Source organism: Panthera leo, chromosome A1, assembly GCF_018350215.1.
Source record: "Panthera leo isolate Ple1 chromosome A1, P.leo_Ple1_pat1.1, whole genome shotgun sequence".
Lineage (NCBI taxonomy): Eukaryota > Metazoa > Chordata > Mammalia > Carnivora > Felidae > Panthera > Panthera leo.
Window position 1 is genome coordinate 38,553,992 of NC_056679.1, and position 16,576 is coordinate 38,570,567.

The 16,576-nt window shown below is 34.9% G+C and overlaps 1 long non-coding RNA gene across 1 annotated transcript; it reads right to left on the reverse strand.

Moving 5' to 3' along the window:
• Window positions 1-3,006: 3,006 nt before the first annotated feature.
• LOC122199151 lies at window positions 3,007-15,258 on the reverse strand. The gene is made up of 3 exons (XR_006193383.1): window positions 15,172-15,258; window positions 10,712-10,749; window positions 3,007-3,239 (listed from the first exon to the last, which is right to left on the reverse strand). It is a non-coding gene; the product is annotated as an uncharacterized LOC122199151 (long non-coding RNA).
• Window positions 15,259-16,576: the final 1,318 nt, after the last annotated feature.

Consider the following 16,576-nt stretch of genomic DNA (forward strand, 5'->3'; position numbering starts at 1 on the left):
CATTTTCTCTCTCTCTCTCTCTCTCTCTCTCTCTCAATAAACATTAAAAATTTTTTAAATTTTTTTTAAATTTTTTTTTAACGTTTATTTATTTTTGAGACAGAGAGAGACAGAGCATGAACGGGGGAGGGTCAGAGAGAGGGAGACACAGAATCTGAAACAGGCTCCAGGCTCTGAGCTGTCAGCACAGAGCCTGATGCGGGGCTCGAACTCACGGACGGCAAGATCATGACCTGAGCTGAAGTCGGCTGCTTAACCAACTGAGCCACCCAGGCGCCCCAAAATTTTTTTAAATTTATTTATTGAGAGAAAGAGAGTGTGCATGAGTGGGGGAGGGGCAGAGAGAGAGAGAGAATCCCAAGCAGGCTCCACACTGTCAGCACAGAGGACACAGGACTCCATCTTTCAAACCATGAGATCATGACCTGAGCCAAAATCAAAATTTGGACACTTAACTGACTGAGCCACCCACCCAGGTGCTGTACACCTGGGTGTTGTAATTTTAGTGTAGGGGACCCTTATACCAGTGGATAGGAGAAGATAAGTAAATGCTGATGAGAATGGTATTGTATCATTGCCTACATGGCATGCAATTAAAGATCTTCATGTATTACTGAATGTAATCAGACTTCCAGTTTGTGAGTTAAAATTCCTAAAATTAGAGGCACTGTACTAAATACACCTTTCTAATTATGATGTTTAACATGTTATCAAAAGGCACATGTCTGGTGTTCTTCTCTTAAGTAATGCTAGGTATCCAAAAACTCTTCTCATCCTCCCATCCAGTGGTCTTAAAGAACAGGGTCCTTGCATTGGGCAGTGCCTTCTGATATTAAATCACATGCGCATGAGATACACCTTAAAGACTGAATATTTATCATTTTCATTTGCTTTTGCCATCACTTGTACAACAAAACAAGATATTAATCATCCTGTCATTGAAACTGTTTGGAATTCGGTTGTATACTATTTTACTTGGTAATTTTTACTTTTGATGTGTCATATCTGTGATTTGTCGATTGTTGTTTATATCTGTCATTGAAGTTGGTATTTCTTGATTTTCTACTTTTACAGAAATATTTGGAAGTAACTTTGGCAGTTTGATCTCTTGACTCTAAAGTGCTTTCAAATAGATCATTTTTAATAAATACTAATTGAGTAAATGAACTAATCTTTTCTTTAATGTTGTATATATTATAATTTCTTTAAATAAAAATTTATTAAAATTCATCATCAATGTTCAAAACACACAATTAAGTCAAACTATCTGGCAATCTTCTGACAACATTCAATTTTATCCCCTTTTTTCTTATTGTATACATTTTGAAATTTTGTCTCCTGTAAAGGTTGGATGTTCAAGTCTGTGTTTTTGTCTCTAAAAGTAAAAATAGGGGCACCTAGGTGGCTCAGTTTGTTAAGCACCTGATCTTGATTTCAGCTCGGGTCTTGATCTCAGGGTCATGAGTTCAAGCCTTGCATTGGGCTTCTATACCAGGTGTGGAGCCTACTTAAAAAATAATAAAGTAAAATAAAATAAAAGTATAAATAAGTGTTAGTCCCATGACAGCTCTACTTTCTGTTATTTTCTGGGGCGTTAACAGTAACAACAATAGAGGGTAACTCATCTTGCTCCTCCTCCTCCTTCTAAATATTTAAAATTTACTGATTCAATAGTAAAACTTCAGATGACTAATGAAGTAAAAATTGTAATGGGGGACATATTTTAGTATTAATGTATCATTATTAATTGATATTCATAATTATTTTAGCTTATTTTTCTTTGTAAAAGAACCATATTAACGTCTTCTGTGTGTAGAAGATAGAACATTTCTGCCGCTTTGCCTTGTAAATATATTTCATAGTAACTACACTAGTTCGTGATGTAGTCAGAAGTCACTCAGATATTTGGATGAATCTTAGATAGTGCCTCTGGCTTAAATATTGCATTTGACCCTTATGTGCAGAGAAGAGTATATGTAGCAAATCGTTCATGTTACAAAGAGAGATCTATACTATACAGGGCATTATTTTCTGTACTTACGGGGTTTGTTTATTTCTGGGAATTTGCAACTGTAGACACAGAGGTAAATAAAGGAGAGGATAACAGGTATTAACCAGAGCCTTGCATGCAAGAGGAATATTTAATTTCAAATAAATTGTATTCTTTAATAGGTTAATCAAGTTTAGCATTATAGAAAAAAGAATAATATTAAGGGATTTTTAACTGCTGTCTAAAGACGGAAGTAACTGAATCCATATGAATGCTCATGTTCTTTATGAACAATTGCTGGGCAGAGAGGCCTATACTCAGCTGATGCTTTGTTAACCAAGGAGTCTTATCTTTATTTTAACAAATGTCAGCATTTTATAAATTACAAGATAACAGGTGATTGTTTACTCTGTTGACATACTATCAGTAAATAATACTAATCCATAGAATCAACTGGGATAACTTTAAGATATTAACTACTACAATAACAATATTAACCACTTTTAGTATTTAGATGCTTGAATAAAAAAAAAGCCACAAGGTTTTCTGTTGGTGTTGCTTATATTTTCAGAGCTTTAAGCTTATGGAAGCTGCTGAATGTAAAATATTTAATGTTTCCAAATAAAAAGAAATCTATTTAAAGAACTTTAGTTTTGTATTGAACATGCAGCTATCATTAATAATCATGCAAATGTGTTTTTAAGGATCAATGTGGCTTCCTTCAAATCATCTTAATTTCATTGGAAACATCCTTAAAATTTGTATTTTACCTGAAGTTATTTTCACAACAGTTTTCTATTACATAATCCTATGTTGAGATTGTGTCATGCTGACAAGAAGTTAAAGAAAAAAATCACAAAATGTTTTTCTATATAAGTTATATGCTCTTGTGGCATATAATTTTGGTAAAAATTCAGTTGCAATTTTAAATTTAAAAAAACTTACAAGATTGGTAAGTAGGAGGAAATTCAGGGTGAACAAAAAGATGAGTAATGATGAATTACCAGTAATAACAGGCAGAGATGATCTTCTAACAACATTCGCCCATCTCCAAAGTCATAATTTTTGTTTTATTGTGTTTGTTGCTCAGCTTTCTATATCACGTTAAGTGTATATCATTTCTCTTTAGAAAATATTAAATGGTTTCAGAGTAGAATAAATTGCCAGCTTTCTTTCAGTTTTCATAGTGTCCTTGACCATAGCAGGAAGTCATTGATGCCACAAGGTGCATCTGAAGCCATACAGGAATCTGAAATGGAGTGCATATTGAATTTAATTAGAAATTACAGTCCCTAATACATTCGCAAAATATAAAGATTCCCCCCCATCCACATCCTCAAAGAATGTTTTCAGTTAACACTAAACTTGTTTCTCCATTTCTTAGAATAAGGTGATACTCATTTGGCTTTGAAAAACGAAAACGCCCTAAAAACTATGGTCTCCATCTCACTGCCTCTGTACAACTCATGCTTCCAGAGAGCTCTGCAATGCTTTTAATACAATCTTGCTGCTTTTGGTTTGGAAAAGAAGCATATTAGGGATGGCACAGTGTATACTCTTAGGCCTAGCAGCTCACAGTGTGGGAACATTTTCCATCTCTAATGTATAACACGTGCTTTTTAAATATGAATTAAAATAGTATCTGTGGGGTGGGGTAATTTTGTTTTTTAACACTGGATGTTAACCTTGGAATTTAGTCTAATATTGCTTTATTTTTATCTTCAGAACTGCATATTTTACTTTTTAATTTGTATTAAATTCATTTGAATTCACCAAATAGTTCCATGATACTGGAATTGTATGCAAGGAGTGCTAGCAACTTATAATCTAAATAAGCAGGTTAAGCGGGTTAATTGGGTTTTCACTTTCCCAATTACATTCCTGCTTATTTTAATGAATATTGTTAAAGTATATTGATATTATATTAGCATCTGCTATATAATTTCTTTCATTCATGTGCAATTTATAGTGTTTGCCCTTTACTTTGGAGAAGCCACTCTTTCAAGTAAAATTATATTTCACAACTATGGATGCCTTTTTTTCCCTCCACTCCTCTTTTTTAATGTGTCTCAGATCTAATTAAATGTCTTAGAAGTTTGTGTCTACTGTTTGAACACAATTGAATGTATACATGGGGCTACCCCAGTGATTTATTTGCCTGAATTTCCATAGTTTGCTTATCTGTTCTCTCTTACCGACCCTGAGGAAATTCAAGACATAAGTATAGGACCGATAATGGATGTCACCACTTAATGTCAGAAGCCTAAATCAAAAATTTTGATTCAGTAGGTCTTCCTATGGGCTTATTCTTTATTTTCTATGTCAAAATGATCTCATCTGTATAATTGATATTACTACTGTGTGGACTAGGTGAACTTTTCACAGAACACCATTTAGTGGGTGTACAGTTGTTTATGTTTTTGAGAAATACTTTATTAAAGTACATATAATACATATCTAAGCAGCTTCTTTTCCTCTGCTCATTATCTTCACCATATTTTTGCCACTCATTGGCCATCCAGCCTTCTTCTTTGATATTAGCGCTGCACAGTTAGTACTATTTATGATGTCTAAGGAAAGATAAGTCACACACACACACACACACACACACACACACACACACACACACCCCAAACATATGGTAATGTTAGAGTGCAGTATTAGAGTAACAAACTGCACCCAAACACAGTGCATTGTAATTAAGAAAATACCCTTGAGTGGCTGGGTGGTTCAGTCAATTGATTGTCCAACTCTTGATTTCTGCTCAGGTCATGATCTCATGATCTCATGGTTTGTGAGATTGAGCCTCACATCGGGCTCTATGCTAACAGCAAGGAGCCTGCTTGGGATTCTCTCTCTCTCTCTTTCTCTCTCTCCCCCCTTCTCCTCCTCTCCCCTACTTTATTTCTCTCTCAAAATAAAGAAATAAACATTAAAAAATACCCTTACAACTAGACATCTGGGGTTCAAGCTTGACTCTTTTCCTAATAGCTATGTGATTTCAGCCAATTTACTTAACCTTATTGTGTCTTAATTTCCTCTTTTTAAGAATGGCATAGCAAGGCACACCTGGGTGGCTCAGTCGATTAAGCGTCTGACTGCAGTCAGGTCACGATCTCAAGGTTCCTGTGTTCTAGCCCCACCTCAGACTCTCTGCTGTCAGCACGGAGCTGGCTTGGGACCCTCTGTCTCCCTCTCTGTCACTCCTCCACTTGCACTCTGTCTCTCAAAAATAAATAAGCATTTTAAAAATGGCATAGCAATACTACCTATTTGGGAGATATTATGAAGGTAGGATGAGTTGTTTTTATATATCAAGTGACTGGAAGAAAGTCTGTGCTAAATAAATGTTAGCTTCTATCAGCACTACAGAAAATTTGTCATGAAGGGATAGATTTTCTAATACTATACATTATCTAGATAATGTGTTTTGTGGAAGGCCATAAATCTCAGTTTGCATGAGAAAGTTCTGGTTCATCCCTGTGGCCCTCTTCTAATAATTCATTCATATGATAATAATTCAGTGCTGCATTTTACTCTCAGAAGTGTAAATTATAGTCATCCAACTTCCTCCACATAGAATTCACTAATTTTTTAGCTTCTTCCTGTACTTTTCTAGTAATGCTCTTCTGAATAAGGTCATCAAGAAATGTTATGGTATTCTCATTTTGCATTTTGTTTTCTTCTCTGAATTGAGTGTCTTATAGCATATAGCATTGTTGACTACTTCCTCATCCATAAAGTTTTTTCCCCTTCTAGAATTTGTCTTTCCTTCTTCTTGCATTTTCATTCTCATTTTCTTTTGTATGATCCTTTTTTGTCCCCTCTCAATTATAAATTTTTACTTGCCCATTGTTTTCTTCAAGGTTCCATTTTCTTGTCATCCTATACCTTGTCCCCATGTTCCTTATTTATTAAATGAGCTATCTGGAGGAAGTTAGACTAAATGAAATAAGCTAGTCACCGTAGGACTATAGGATTTCTTCTGTGTGAGTTATCTGAAATAGTGGCACTCATAGACGTGGAGACTATAATAGCAGTTGCTGGTGGCTAGAGAAGTGGAAAGTTGTTTTTCAATGAATGTAAAGTTTCAGTTACACTAGATGAATACATTCTAGAGATCTACTGACAACATAGTACCTATAGTTAACAATATGGTATTGTGCACTGCAATATCTGGAGGTTAGAGCTTAGGTTAATATCTACTTTAAAACAATGAAACAACAAAAAATAAAAAGAAACAAATAGACATGAGGAAACTTTGGGAGGTGTTGGGTGGGTCTACTATCTTGATTGTGGTGATGGTATCATAAATGTAGATTTCCAAACTCCTCACATTACACACATTAAGTATGTATAGCTTTTTGTTTATTAATGATACCTCCGTAAAGCTATTAGAAAAAAGACCCTAGTATATAATAAATGACATATGAATTCCTCCATATTATTATTTATTGGTTACTTGTACTTTTTCCATGAATTTTCTGTACAATTTTTGTGATTTTTGCCTAATTGGCTCTTGATGCTTTTACTTTCAATTTGTATGAGTAATTTATATATTGAAAATATTAAATTTGTGATAAAAATATATTAGGCTGGTAGGATTTTAAACTACTATTCCTAGCACAGGCTCATTTATAATAAACACTTAAAACCCAGATATGATACTGTTCACTGGAATGTACCACAGACATCACAAATACAACCTGTTCAAAATTTGACTTGTCATTTACCTGCTGCATATCTGCTTTTCCTATATTCACCATCTCAACATTTCATGCTATTGTTCTACTCAATGCCCTCAGCTATAATTATGGAAAACATTCTTAAATCTTCCCTGTGTCTTATTGAAGCCAAATATAAAATTATTGTCCTTTTAAAATATACCTCTAAATGATCTCTGTCCTTTTCTTTATTACATTGGGTGACTGTACATTCTTGCTGGAATTAACATGACAGCATATTACCTGGGCTCTCAGTCTCTATTATTGCCTTCGCATGACACCTTCTTATACTTTGCTGTAAGATTTATCTTTACAAATGCCAATTTGTTCATATTCCTCTGTTTGTTTCACTAGTTTCCATTGGCTCCAGAATCTAATAAAAATGACCTAGGTTGCTTAAAAGGCCTCCAAGTTCACCCTTAACTATCACCCCTCTCATGAACTTATTGTTCATGGGAAAGATTTTCTTTTAATTCCTCTCATCCAAAGCTATAATTGAATTTCGTACAAATGAAATAGATTCTCTCCTATACCTATTTTAAATTTTAGTTTTACCTCAAGAATGAACAGGCTACCTCTCTTAAAAACTACCTGTCCCTACTTTAGAATTCTTTTTTATAGGCACATAAATATCTTTGTATTGGAACACTCTGAACCTAGTGATTCCTATGAGCTTTTATTTTTTCCAGAGTAATCCAAGAGGATAAAAATATATGGGTCTAGGAATAAGCTTGTGGAGACACTAGAAGTGATTCTCAGAAGTCTTTATTTTACATTGTTTGATTCTCTATAGTAAATAATCTCAGAGTTTTTAACAAACATTAGTCTTTGAGTCCTTATTATTTCATGACATATCAATGCAATTCTTCAAAAGGATGGCACAGCAGTGACAGCTTAAATTGAATGAGTAATTTTCAAAGGAGGTACTTTTCATAAAATAGCACTGAGCATGTCTTCCATACATCATCAACAGATGTGTTTTGTTGATGTATTTCACTACAGTCACACTTAATAAAGTATATGAATATTTGTCAAACATCAATTAATTGGAAGTTCACATTATGAAAATTCAATTTCTTCAAAGGTTTCCCATTTATAATTATCCCTAAGGTGTTGAACAAACAACAAACAATATAAATTATCAATAATGTGCCTTCACATCCACTGTATTCAAGAGAGAAAGTTTATTATAGGACTACGAGCTACTTTATTCTAAAATGAGTAAACTTACCTAACTTTTTCACATTATAAAAGTCTTTGTATATGATGGAGATATTATGTTAGATAAATCATTTTTTTCTCAATAAAAGTGAAATACACATCTCAGTAGCAAAGTCTCCATGGTAATAATAAGAGATTTTAAATGATTTTGTTTCCTCAGTAGAATAGGACTTTAAGCCAATTGCAGAAAATGCCAACAACAATCAATTATGAATGAATTCACTTAGGGGAAAAAAAAAAACCTGTATTACAGAGGTCTGTTTATGCACCAACAAAATTATACTGGAATGTTTCATTATTTTATGATTATTCTATGATTTTGAAGAATTTCTTGTTTTTTTTCCATTTGGTTATGTATGTGTGGACCATCATGCAGAAACAAGATTTTTACACATGGACACGATTATGGAATATGAGGAAGAAAGGGGAGCCTGGGTAGCTCAGTCAGTTAAGCATCCGACTTCAGTTCAGGTCATGATATCATGGTTCGTGAACTCGAGCCTCGCATCAGGCTCTGTGCTGATGGCTCAGAGCCTGGAGCCTGCTTCGGATTCTGTGTCTCCCTCTCTCTCTGCTCCTCCCCCACTCACATTCTGTCTCTGTCTCCTCTCTCTATCCTTCTCAAAAATAAATAAACATTAAGAAAAATTTTTTTAAAGAGAGGGAGAGAGTAAGAAGGGAGAGTAGGAGGAAGGAAGCAGGAAGGATGGAGAGACAGAATGAAAGAAAGAAGGAAAGTCAACTAACAGAAACAACACACTCTAAAACAAGGCCACTTAGGCCTTGAATCTCAGAAAGAAATGTTCTGGATAAGAATGGCAAAGAATTCTAGCTCCTTCTGCACAAAAATTGTTGTCTGTGTACCTCCTTTTTTAAAGAACAATTAACCATTTTTGGAAAACATTAGCTAATTGAAAATGACCAATGTACTTTAAAACCAAGTTTTGGAGAAACACCAGTTTTGGAAGGACCTCCTGGTAATTTTAATAATATAACTCATTTTCTATAAGAATATATATACATACATGTACTCCATACTCCATTGTGGCTATGACTGTTTACACATTACCTCTGTCATTTCTTATTTATCCTGTTTTTCATTTAATCTTTATTAAAATCCTGAATATCTCTTAAGTAAGATGCAAAGTACTTTACTACATAAAGAGTGATATGGGAAGGGGTTACATAATACGGTAGGTCAAAGTTGAAGAATAGCCCCTGGACTACAACAAGTTACAACTTGTTTCTAAACAATGAGGGACTCCCCCCATTCTTAGATTATTGTGTTATAGACGCTTAATATATATGTTTGTAAATCGATTTTATGCCAGTTTAACAAAAAATATATTTCACAATAGTTTACAATTCAACCAAGAACTGAAACTTAAGGATAAACAGCATAAGCCTTTTATGTCCTATATCTCTTTGTATCATCAGTAAGGTTACCACAGGATGTTGGCCTCAAAAAACTAATATAATTGATACTAAAGTGTATTCATGATGTAATTGATTTGAAAGTGCATTCATGGTGTATTCATGATGTTCATGAGATTTGTAAGCTGACTATTCTTGTTTGGAGATCTCTAAAGGTATTTAAACTTTTTCTTCTGTAACCAGAAATTATGGTCTAATTATCAGTTTAGGCATTTTTGGATCTTATTATTGATCTCTTATTTCTCAAGGGCTTTTACTTACCTCACAAATTGACTTTGCCCCCTGTGTCTCACTGTTTATCTTCATATTTTATGCATCAAGTTCTAAACCCAACGTTATAATAGACAAATGTTGTTATGAGCCCTGAAGCACTGAAGATCAATTATCGTGTTTTAATTGTTATTATTGGACTAATTTCAACTGTCCTCTGGGTACAAACAAATTAAGATTTTAAAAAATAGTCTGCATCCTTTCAATAGCAGATGTTTCGAAGCTACCAGCTGTATAACAGTTGCTTTACAAGAAGTAGTATGTAAAATAAATATAATATACATTTATTATAGTTTTTCTACCATTGTTAAGTTGTTGAAGTTAAAGAAAAAAAAGTCCACATAATATGGCAGAGGTTTAACCTAATTTGAAAAAGAATGGCTGTGAGCATGCAAAATACCGGCAAATGTCATATATATTATAAAACATTTATATTGGGCATTCCCAGTATAAATTTGAAAGGGAGGAGAAAGGTAGATATGATAGATACATGCACATACACATAGATACCTAGAAATAGTATTTTTCTGATAAGAAAAAAATATGATCTTGGTTAATATTATGAAAGATGATTGACGTTTAATGTTCTGTCTTAAAGGATTCAGTATGTGCCCTGAATACACAGTATACAATGTTATATCTCCCTTAGCCAGAGTAGACAAGACTAGAGCAGAAGGGAGAGTGGCTTTAACTAATAGTCCACTAAATGTGCTTCCTATTCCTACCACCTTGAGCAGTGCCGATTTGAAGGTCTTAGATCCCAAAGGAGAATGCTTTCATCAGTGCAACCAACAATAGTCCACATAACTAGAAGTGGGACTGCCGTCTGGCCTTTGTGTGTTTCTTGTGCTCCTGAACCAAACAACAAAGTTTTGGTTTTGTCTTTTATATTTTGGATGAGTGACCCAGATTACCAAGTGGAGATTAGTTTACTGCCTAACAGTAGTAACAGAGACTAGGTTTGGAAGCCAAAATGTAGTATGGGGTTTAGCACTTTTATATCCAAGAGAAAAGGTTATGACAAATTATATGGCAACTAAAGAAAAAGTTCATTAACATGTAAGATACTGACCTTAAGGAATGAAGGTCTGAGTCATGAACCACATGGACCTGGTTGAGGACAAAAAAGCATAGAATGTGTAGTAGAAAGAGAAATTATAGATATCAACTGTAACCTTGTACTCAGTTATAAAAACACGGAACATAGTAGCTGCACATATCTTTCATTTATTATTATTTGTATAGTTAACTAGTTTTTTAACTCTTAAGAAATTAACTGTGCTCTCCATTTTTGTTATTACTTGATAGACATAAATTGGTACAATTTAGTCTTTAGTAAAAGAATGTTCAGATGTGGCTATGACCAGAATGAGAAGTAAATAAGAAAGACCAGAAATGGATAGGGGAATTTATGACAACTGCTTGCCATAAATGGAGTGTAATGACTCTTGGGATTTTGTGTCTTCTCAGCTTTGTGAGAGAGTGAGATCATTTTTTATTATATAAAGCAGGGATTAGGAAAAAACGGGCTATGGGCCAAATCCACCCTTCAGCCTGTTTTGTAACAGATTTTTGCCACAGTTTTGCAACCCAAGAATGTTTTTATACATTTAAAAAGGTTGTGAAAACCTAACAGAGAACAACAACAACAAAAGGTGATTATGCATCAGACCATGTGTGGCCCACAGGAACTAAAATATTTACTACCTGGCCCTTTAAAGATAGTTATACCTGTTGTTAGTGAAAGCAAAAATTGTTTTTATTGTGGGTTGAAATATTTGTAGAAGGGTGTGCACAAGTGCTTAGTAATAGGCAAAGTTACTAAGTAACCCTTTGGTATGCTGTTGTCTCTCATCAAACCACCCTTCCCAACACTAGTTTGTGATGCTGGTGTTGAGACACTGTAGTACACATGCCTGCTGAGAGAGCTGTCTCTGGAAACTTCAGACAACTGTGAGTGGTAGAGCAAACTGGAAAGCTGGAAGAGGATTTGCTCCTTCCATCTTGTTCCCTACTCCTGGGAACATCACCTTAGCAACTCTTCCTTCTGACAGTGGCAGTATGTTTTAGTAACATGACTTGAGTCCAGGGCTTGGTTTTGCCAACACTTGGAAAAGCAGCTTATTTTGCCCTCTCAGCGAAACTAGCCCCAGCTGGTCAGTGCTCCTGTTAGAGGTCTGCATTCTCTCGTCTCCTTTGAGTTCAAAGACAAAAACAACAGCTGAGAAGCACCCTCTACTCTGTTGAATGAGTGTGTGTATTCTCTGCAAGAATCTTCCTTCAATCTTAAAACTGTAAATAATTTCAAGTATAGTCACTTTTCCCCCAGTCCAAAGAGTAGTACTGTTACCAGGTTGCTTGGATCTTGTCCCAGACGCACCAAAGAATTGGAGACCCAAGACCAGAAGGAAGAGATAGTTTATTGAATAGATAAATATAGTACACTTTAAGGAGAGAAGGCAGGCCACTGCCAGAGCAAGAGTGGCAATGCCCACCAACCCCCCCGACTCCACTCCCACCCCGCCAAGAAGCTCTAGCTGCATCCTTTTAAGCCTGCTTTCTGCATATTTAATTTGCCTTTGACATTTTTGATTGACAGCTGCTGGTTATATAACATTTTGGCCTTTGCACATGCCCATGATGCATTCTGTTATAATTATATTTAGTTAACTATTGTATATTTGTGGGTTTTTAATGAGACTTGTTGTGGCCATAAATGTACTTAAGGGCAAGTTGCACCTCTTGTGCACATGCTCAGCTCTTAGAAGTTCTCTTGTGGCTTTTGAGGCAGCTCTGTGGCTAAGCCTTTCCCGATATGTTAGCTCTTAGAGGTGGCTCTGAAGGTGTGGCCAGCACCTGCTTTATCCCTCCTTGCTCATGTCTAACTAACAGCCTAACAGTAGCAGCTTCGTTTTTAAGAGTATATTCAGTACCTAACTAACAATTCCTCATATTAAATTGTCTTTATTAAATTTTTTTGGTTTCGGGGCGCCTGCGTGGCTCAGTCGGTTAAGTGTCCGACTTCGGCTCAGGTCATGATCTCACAGTCTATGAGTTCGAGCCCCGCGTCGGGCTCTGTGCTGACAGCTCAGAGCCTGGACCCTACTTCGGATTCTGTGTCTCCCTCTCTCTGACCCTTCCCCATTCATGCTCTGTCTCTCTCTGTCTCAAAAATAAATAAACATTAAAAAAATTTTTTTTAATTTTTTTTGGTTTCTGTCTCCCAAACAGATCATAATTTAAGTTGGAATTCACTCAAGAACGAATGTCAACATAAAGGTTTTTTTTTTCTGAATTGTTTCTTACAAAATTGTTTTTTCTTACTCATTTCAGGTCTTAGTAAAAGCTTCCCCCAAAGCCATACTTTTTTCCAGTTGATAATTTTGACATTTAACCAATTGGCATACTTTATTTTTTAATCATTTCAGATATTTAAACAATTGATATGCTCTTTTTTTCTAGTTTGCTAATTACTCTTTTTAATGAAAAAGACTTTAAAGAAAACTTTGCAAATTGTGTGAGCAAAAAAAGACAAATGATTGAATGATTTTTTTATTACAATATTAGTGACTATTCCTCTGGGTGTACTTTTCATCTCTATGACTATTTTATAACTGGAGGTTTGTACCTCTTAATCTTTTTCATCTATTTTACCCATCCTCCCATCCACCTCTCCTCTGGTAATCACCAGTTTGTTCTCTGTATTTAAGAGTCTGTTTTGGGGGCACCTGGGTGGCTCCGTCTGCTAAGCGTCCATCTTCAGCTCAGGTCATGATCTTGCAGTTTGTCAGTTCGAGCCCCACATCGGGCTCTGTGCTAACAGCTTAGAGCCTGGAGCCTGCTTCAGATTCTGTGTCTCCCTCTCTCTGCCCCTCCCCTGCTCACACTCTGTCTCTCTCTCTGTCTCTGTCTCTCTCAAAAATAAACATTAAATTTTTTTTTAATTTAAAAAAAGTCTGTTTGTTTTGTTTTGATTTTTAGATTCTATATGTAATATAAATGATATCACATGGTATTTGTCTTTCTCTGACTTATTTCACTTAGCATAATTCTTCTAGGTTCATTCACGTTATTGAAAATAGCAAGGGTTCATTATTTTTATGGCTGAATAATATTCTGTTATATATATGTATATGCATATATACATGTTCATGTGTATTAATATACATATATACACATGCGTATATATGTTTATATATATATATATATGCATACATACATACACACTACATTTCTTCAGCAATTCATTTATCCTTGGGCACTTGAGTTGCTTCCATATCTTGTCTGTTGTAAATAATGCTACAGTAAACACAGGGATGCATATATCTTTTTGCATTAGTGTTTTTTGTTTGTTTCCTCTGGATAAATACCCAGGTGTGGAATTACTGGATCATATGGTATTGCTATTTTTAATTTTTTGAGGAACATCCATACTGTTTTCCACAAAGGCTGGACCAACTTACAATAATGGTTCCTTTTTTCCACATCCTCTCCACACTTGTTTCTTGTCTTTTTGATACTAGCCTTTCTGACTGGTGTAAGGTGATATCTCATTGTGGTTTTGATTTGCATTTCCCTAATGAATTAGTGATGTTGAACATCTTTTCATGTGGCTGTTAACCATCTGAATATCTTCTTTGGAAAAATGTCTATTCATTTTTTAATCAGATTCTTTGTTTTTGTTTTGTATTTATTTTTGGTGTTGAGTTATATAATTTCTTCATATATTTTGGATATGGTGTATACATTTTTTTTGTATTTCCAGTATTTTTAATGCATAAATATATTTTTACATGGAGTCATAGTGTACATATTTTTACCCAAGATACGATGTCCTTTCTTCTGACATCAATCAACATCATTTAACAGCTTTTAAGACTTTGTATACATTCATGATGTTTTCTGAAGCATACATTTACAGGTAGAATTTTAAAATCACAAGGAAAGGCTTAAGGATTCTGGTATTGATCGCCAGAGACAGTATCTGGTCACATCTCACCAGCAGCACTGAACTCCCAGGTTCCCTGAATTTTCATTTCATGAGGGGAAAAAAAGTGCCATCTCAACTCTTGCTTTAATACACATTTTGCAAGGCTGACCATTTGTTGTCCGTTGGCATTTGTTCTTTTGTGATTTGCTTACTTAAGTACAATCTTTTCTACTGGGACTTTTCCATGGGGAGATACTAGAGATAAGTGGCTCCACAGAAAGGTTCTGGATTCCTATTGGCTGGGTTCAAAGTCTGACCTCACCACTTTTTAGCAATAGGATACTGACTAAGCCATGATCCTAAGCCTTCATTTCCTCATCTGCAAAATATGAGCTGTTCAGAAAGATACATATGTACAAAGCCTCAGCAAAGTACCTATTATGTTTCTTACTGATAAATGTTAAGAACTCTCTGTATAAATAATCTTTCCCTTTTGTAATATGCTTTATCAATTCCTACTTAATAATTATCCTACCCTTTTCAGTTTGTTTGAGTCTTCATCTTGAGAGGAAACCTCAGAGTTGAATATGAATAGTTCTTACCATGTTACTTTGTTATCCTGTCCCTTTGTGTTCACATTCTCTCTCCAGGCATGGGCATTTAGTCCACCTGCCAGCACCTGCTCATCTACATATGACCCAACAAGAGTGCTGTCTACTTATCCTCATGAAAATTCTTTTCTTATGCACAGGATTCTAGATTCCCATAGATTTCTGGTTTTGGTAAGGTGTGTTGGAACTCTTACTGGTTAGGTATTCTGAACATGATTTTCTGTTGCTCACTAACTTATACACCTTATCTATATATGGATATCAGATAACAGATATATCATTTGCAGAACATCTTCTCCCATTCACTATGTTGCCTTTTGTCTTATTGATCTTTTTCCTTTGCCGTGTAAATGCTTTTAATTTAGGTGTAGTTCCAAAGTTTATCTTTCTGTTTCCCTTCTTTGAGAAGACATACACATAAATATGTTGCTAAGGCCTATGTCCAAGAGATTACTGCTTCTGTTTTCTTTTAGTAGTTTTATGGTTTCAGGTCTCACATTTAGGTATTTAATCAATTTTATCTTTGCGTGTTGTATAAAAAGGTGGTCCAGGTTTATTCTTATGCATGTAGCTGTCCAGGATCCCAGCACCACTTATTGAAGAGACCATTCTTTACCCATTGTATATTGTTCCCAACTTTTTGTCATAGATCAATTAATCATATAGATGTCAGTTTATTTTTGTACTCCTTATTGGGTTTCATTAGTCTATGTGTTTTGTTTGTTTGTTTTGTTTTGCTGGTACCATACTGTTTTAATTGCTGTAGCTTTGCAGGATATCTTGAAATCCAGGATTGTGCTACTTCTAACATTGCTCTTCTTTCTCAAGACTGCTTTGACTATCTTGTGGTTCTATAAAATTTTGGGGATTATTTGTTCTAGTTTTCTGAAGTATGCTGTTGATATTTTGGCAGGGATTACATTAGATTGCTTTAGGTAGTATGCACATTTTAACAAAATTAATTTTTCCAATCCATGTGCATGGTGTATCCTTCCATTTGTTTGTGTCATCTTCAATTTCTTGATTAAAACTATTTTGGAAAGGAATGTGTTGATTCTTTACTTTTAAAAGTATTGATGTACATAAGTGCATCTTTCTAATGTGCCAATCTTACCAGAAAACTTGTACCAGCTAATATTTTCTCTTAAGGAATTTAAAATAATTGGATACCATAAAAGTTCTGCAGTAGCTACTAAGTAAAATTAATTAATTAATTATTATTATTATTATTGTTATTTTGTTAATGTTTATTTATTTTGAGAAAGAGAGAGAGAGTGTGTGCTAGGGCACAGACCCTGATGTCGGGTTTGATCTCACAAACTGCAAGATCATGACCTGAGCTGAAATCAAGAGTCAGACACTTAACCAACTTAGCCACCCAGGTGCTTCAGTAAAA